Source organism: Taudactylus pleione, unplaced genomic scaffold (genome assembly GCF_031769625.1).
Source record: "Taudactylus pleione unplaced genomic scaffold, aTauple2 ptg000342l, whole genome shotgun sequence".
In the NCBI taxonomy this organism is placed as follows: domain Eukaryota; kingdom Metazoa; phylum Chordata; class Amphibia; order Anura; family Myobatrachidae; genus Taudactylus; species Taudactylus pleione.
In genome coordinates this window covers 891,814-897,797 of record NW_028284743.1, presented here as the reverse complement: position 1 = coordinate 897,797, position 5,984 = coordinate 891,814, and the positions used below count along the sequence as shown (strand labels likewise).

At 40.2% G+C, this 5,984-nt stretch overlaps 1 pseudogene; it reads right to left on the bottom strand.

Annotated features, from left to right (window-relative positions):
* Window positions 1–4,195: 4,195 nt before the first annotated feature.
* On the bottom strand, window positions 4,196–5,724 carry LOC148508816 (ubiquitin carboxyl-terminal hydrolase 22-A pseudogene; annotated as a pseudogene).
* Between the last annotated feature and the right edge of the window lie 260 nt (window positions 5,725–5,984).

The window sequence follows — 5,984 nt, the reverse complement described above, 5'->3', positions numbered from 1 at the left end:
GGCTTGCCTTTGTTCAAATTTCAAAAACTGGGACTTAGGACCGGCTAAACAAAATATAACACCTCTCATAACTATCCTCATCACCCTGGCAAAGAAACTGATCTTGATCCACTGGACATCGAAAACTACTCCATCCATTTACGATCTTAAATAGAAAATGCTCCAGCTCACTTATTTTGATCGTCGATCTACACTCCCTCTCATTAACATTAATGTTAAAAAAATTTATTCAAAATGGGAAAGATATATAGACACCTTAGATATCTCTGTCCAAAACCACATTTCTAAAATATTCGAAAACACTGACTGGTTTCTATTGAAACGCGCCTTGATTAGAAGAACCTCTGACCTTAACTTATCTCAAGTAATTGGATTATTCCCTCCAATTAACTCATATATTCCGTATTGTAACTCAAAATATTCTGTTTATATACATCTCTTGCAGATAACAGACTAATGATACTTATTTCCACCCCCTCCTTCCCCTATATGTTTCCTTCCTTTTTGTCTCCCCCCTCCCCACCCTTTCTTCGAAATGTTTATTATAGGTTTGATTAGAATGTATAATTACTATATACACTTAATTTCATTGAGTATATTTCACAATGTACAGTTTTGAATCACTTGTTATTCATAGTCACTCTTTTTCAATTTTAAGACCTTTGTACAAACTATCTTCTTTAATATACCTATTGTACTTCTATGTTGAAGAATATTGGATATTATACATATGTCTTGTACTTTTCAATGTGAAAACCTTAATAAAAATATCTTTAAAAAAATAAAATAAATCTATCCTTCTCAATAGAGATGACTGTCAGGGATGAAAGCCGTCCCTGCAGTCTTATTCCTGGTGTATGTTTTGAGTCTTTTCAAAGCTAGGAATGACCTTTCAATGGATGCTGTAGTTGCAGGTATACTGTAGTGAGCAACATCTGGAGTAACTTTGTCACCTCTGGAACTATTTGCACGAGATTATTCTTACCCAAAAAGCTGAGGAGCTGTGTGGGTGATTTGCATTTGTTCCTCACCATTTCTGTGCTATACAATCCAATAAGATCAGCCTTTAGTCTAACAAAGTCAAAGTATTTTGCATATTTTGATAGACTCTGTGGTTAGGTGTCATCAAAATGTTGCGACATATAACATTTTGTGCAGTCGACCAAACCAAGGAAACTTAGATCAGCGAAATGGTCAAAACTAGCTTTCATTTGAACATTGACATTGTCCAGAATGTTATAAAACTTTAATCACCTATTGTCTGTCAGGCCAAGTGTGACACAGTTCTGCTCAAATCGGTTACAAAAACTGTTAAACTCTTTGTCTCTGGAGTTATACTGCTCCCATTGTGTTGCGAATTCGTGCACAGCATAATCCAACGTCCATTATTTTATTCTACAGCACTGCATTGAAAATGCCCACATATGCCATTATGAAGCAGAATGTTGATTGTCCCAACCTTGAGGATTTTCTCTCATAATCTGAAACATAGCACATACTGTATATCAGAATGGTACATGCTGATCGTCTGCACTAGTCTAGAATTTGAGCTCCCATCTCGTGGGCACTGTTCTTGGTAAATATCGCTTCACAACATCATTAAAGTAGGAGAGTGCGCTTGGTTGAGTTATTCAAAAATGAGGAAAGAATGTGTTACACTCAGGCATACATTTTGCTGAATGCAAGAGCACCAGGTTTAATTTGTGCGTATAACAATGGGTAAACATAGCTTCAGGTATCTATTCTTTAATCCTGGCCTACACCCCATTAAGATCTGATGCCATTACAGAGGCTCCGTCATAAGTCTGAGCTGCCAGCTTTTTAACGCAATTGTGTTTCTCCAACACTCCCAAAACATAATCAGCAATAGCCGGTGCTCGTCACCTCACTCGCTCGCTCCCTTCACCTCACTTTTACCGCAAAATCGCAGATGTGGGCTTTGCTTGTGGTATCTGTTGTATTGTCTACTTTAACTGCAACAAATGGGGCAGTATTAATCTCCTCTTTCATATAATTTTGGATCACATCACCAACTGCTTCAATCACATCGTTCTGTATTCTGTTTGATAAACCAGAAAACACAGTGGATGTCTCCAACTGCCTAGCTAACTTTTCATCTTGCTGAACAAAAAGATGTAATAGCTCTACATAGGTGCCACAATTAAAAGAGCTTGCACTCTCATCGTTTCCACAAAATGCTAACGCCTGTTGGGCTAGGACACAAGTGGCATTTTAAAATCTACCGGGTTTCCTTTACCTTAGCATTATGCATGAAGATATTTAATCTCCGCTGTTCATTCAAAGCCAGATCTATCCTTGAAGTTCCAAAGGTTTTTAAAGTAATTTGGCTTTGGATATGAATTGTTGACTTTTCATGTTTGCTAAGGCTCCTTGGTAGATTTTTCAAGTCACAAAATCCTCTGCTAGTCCAAACATTGTCAACGGTGGTGAACAGAAGGGTATGCGTTCGGCATCCCGACGCTTACCTTACCGGCACCAGAATACCGACGCTAGCCAGAATCCCGGCGCCGGCATCCTGTCAATCCAATTACATGCAAGTAGCCTTGTGCAAGCAGCCAATTTGCACTGCGGATTAATTTTGCAATCCAATTACGAACTTCACACTTAAGCAGAGTAAACTAGCGTTTTTTTGTTCACTACACCGAGGTGTGAAAAGACAGCCAAATTCTTTATTTGGAGCTACTGTAAAACTGTTGGGACTTGCTTCAGAACCTCTTGGACACCCACATCCCCACTTGACTAATTAGGCATTTTGGAGGTTTTCAATTAGCTTAATTGAGCCAATTACATTACATTTTTGAGAATAAAAACATGGCCTCAAATTACCTTAAAATTACTCATTTCGTTAAATGATGCACTCCCAATGTTGATCAAAATAAACTACAAATTCCACGAGAAACCTTTACAGACAATTATGTCAAAGTCCAGAGGCACCTGTAAAAATGGATTCCAGCGGGCACAAATTAATATTGTGTGAAGATGATGTACACACTGATGAGGGTTAGGATGATAATGGTGATGATATCTTGCCTCTGTAGAGCCAGTTTGTACATAGAGATCATTGCCAGCAAAGTCAGCTGCCCATTGGTAGCTTGTTTTGTGGGAGCACAAACAAACCAAACACTTCAGCAACAATTGGCAGTCCATGTCACTGAAGTGATTGGTTTGTTAAACTGTGCATGTCCTGTTTAATATATACAACATAAGGGTGGGTAGAAGAGCCAAAGGACAATTCCATGTTGCGCCTCTCTTCTTTGCATTAAGCACTGTTTGGGGCATTGTTGACTGACATTTTTATAGTTTATTACACTGCCATCCTGTCTGCCACTGCTGTATGGTAATGCTTCATAGATGTCCTATATTTTTTTAAATACCCGTGCATCTGTCGCTTATTTTTATTTGTTTCATACTGTATTGCAGCCTAAATAACAAATAGATATACTTGCAAAATACTCTTATGCCTTTTTCAACCTTGATTTGTAGATATCTGCCTGGTTGCCTTTTTTCTTAAACTTAATTCAGATGTGTAACAACAGATGGGCTTGGCTTTCCTTGATCATAACAGCCATGTTTGGACAGCTGCAACTCAAGCACCAAATGAAGACTATATTTTGCCCCATCCCCTCCCATCCATCCCATACAGGTGTGTCCACATACATCTAGCCTCCTTGCGTGTTAAAAAGCCCTTCTAGTCGCGTGTATCTGCATGTGAAATGCTGAACATAACATTTCACATGCAGATACACTCGCAGTTGCACACTGAATATAGGCATGCTGCATATCATTTTAATCAGAAGCGTCCTGTGCACATCACTGTACGAATAAGACTCACTGGAAGGCAATAAAATGCAAAAAAAAGATGCTTGGCCCTACCAAGTCACATGGTGTAACGCAACTTGTAGCGCACGGAGGATAGATGTATGTGGACACATCTGTACATAGTCCCAGAAGCACGATGAGATATGTTTAGAACAAGACTATAATAATCCCTCTGCTCCCTTCCTGTTTAGAGCTTCCGATTTGTGTGCTGCCACATTAACAGTTCTTCTAACCGTTAAGGAATCGAAATGGGCTAGTGCGACACCGGCATTACTCCAGTCTAATGTCAGCTTTGTCTGAAAGTATCATGTTGGTCTGTGTGAATTCTCGCTTAAATTTATTTTTTATTCACATTTCAGACAAATGCTGAGTTACTCATATTACAGAAACTGCTTGTGATAAAAAAAAGCAAATGCCCTTTGCTATCTAGAACATCTTTACTGCTGGCCTTGGTGATAATCGCATCATCACACTTGAACCACTGGTCTTTGTGTTGTCTGATGAAGCTTGTGTAATGCCCATTCTCCAAGGTTCCCTGGTGATTAACTACTGCAAACAAGGAATATTTATTATCATTGTTTAACTGTGTTGTGGCTGCTGATACGGACCATTCATTCTGCTCTCTTTGCTGGAGGCCATGAATGGTGTCATGTCTAACTCCAAGGCGAACGACACATACGTTGTTAACTTCCACCTTAGTTTAGCTGAACGTTCAACTGTTTGAGATGAAAAAAACACAAGCAGTTTTTTTCATAGTGAGCTGCTTAATACATTCTTGGTAACTATGGCACCCACTGCATTTGATTTTGGCACTACTTCCTAGATGCTGTGACCATATAAACCTTCTCAGACAGTCCGTTAAGGTGGTTGTTTTAGACGCATGACTTTCCCCATTCACCACACCACTGTCATTCCCTGGGCTTACTGGCCAAAATGGGCTAGATGAGCCTGGCAAATCCAAGCTTATGTCCCAATATGGGTCTATCGTTGTGGAAACACCATGGCACACTTGACAGGTTCCTCTGAAAATTTTGTCTATAATGCAGTTACAGTGGTTTGGAATGTTGCACTTTTTACCATTGTTATCACCTTTGCAATGCCTGTGCAGTGCGTCTAACGCAGCAATTAGAAACTTGTGTGTATCCTGTTGCTTGTACCCTGCTAAATGCCATGCATGTGATCATACAAGGTGCAGGAGTGTGTGAAGATTGGTGCCCGTAGGAACTCCTGAAAAAGTGTAGACATTGCCCAAACCAAGCAAGAGGCCTTTGCATTTACAGTTGTGACGGTCAGAAAGGAAGAAGTCTCATAGCAGAGGAGTGTGGGTAAGTGCCTAAACAATACAATTCATAAAACATGTGCTCCAGAGATTGATTAACCCTCACAAACCAATGGTGCAGTTTGTGGTAATTTTCCTTCTCTTGGGGTTATGCCATAACAGCTCTAGTTCTCTCTTTGTTGGCTCCCATGTTGAATACTTTTCTCCAATACCTGTCATTGCATACTGGTAAGGAGAAACCAAGGATGGAGCAAAGGCTTGCAATTTCCAAGCTTTTTTTGTTCTTCTTTGGCAACTGCTCCATTTCTTTGTCATATATATAATCTTGACACATAAAGCAGTATATACCCCCATACAACAAATATATGGATAGTTTATGTCTCTTGACCTTCGCGTGTTCATGAATGTTTCTTAGTGAAACAGCCAAAGAATACAGTATAGGTAAGAGTGGAGTGTTTTCAAGTGAGCACCATACATGTGACGGATATGCAACTTAGCCTTTCATTACCGAGTTTCAGTTGACCCACTACACACAAAGCACGCAGGTTCTGCTTCCAATTCTGTTCACATAGGAGCAGCTGGCCGGGCTCGTGACAAACCCACATACACTCTTTGGTGGTGAGGGGTCCAGGGACACAAAATGCTGCTCTCCAGAGAGGAGGTGGTCAGGCCTGGATGCCCCATCCTCCTACTTTAGCAGTTTCTCCAAACTTTTTCAAGTCTACCTCTGAGACATGGACAAATTTGATATCCTCTTCCGCCGGCTGCATTACACGACGAGGCAAGGACAATCTCCTCCCAGGGCCTTTCATGCCAAACTATATTGCGATTGGCTGGACTGGCTGCCACTCCCTCTGTCGTATAC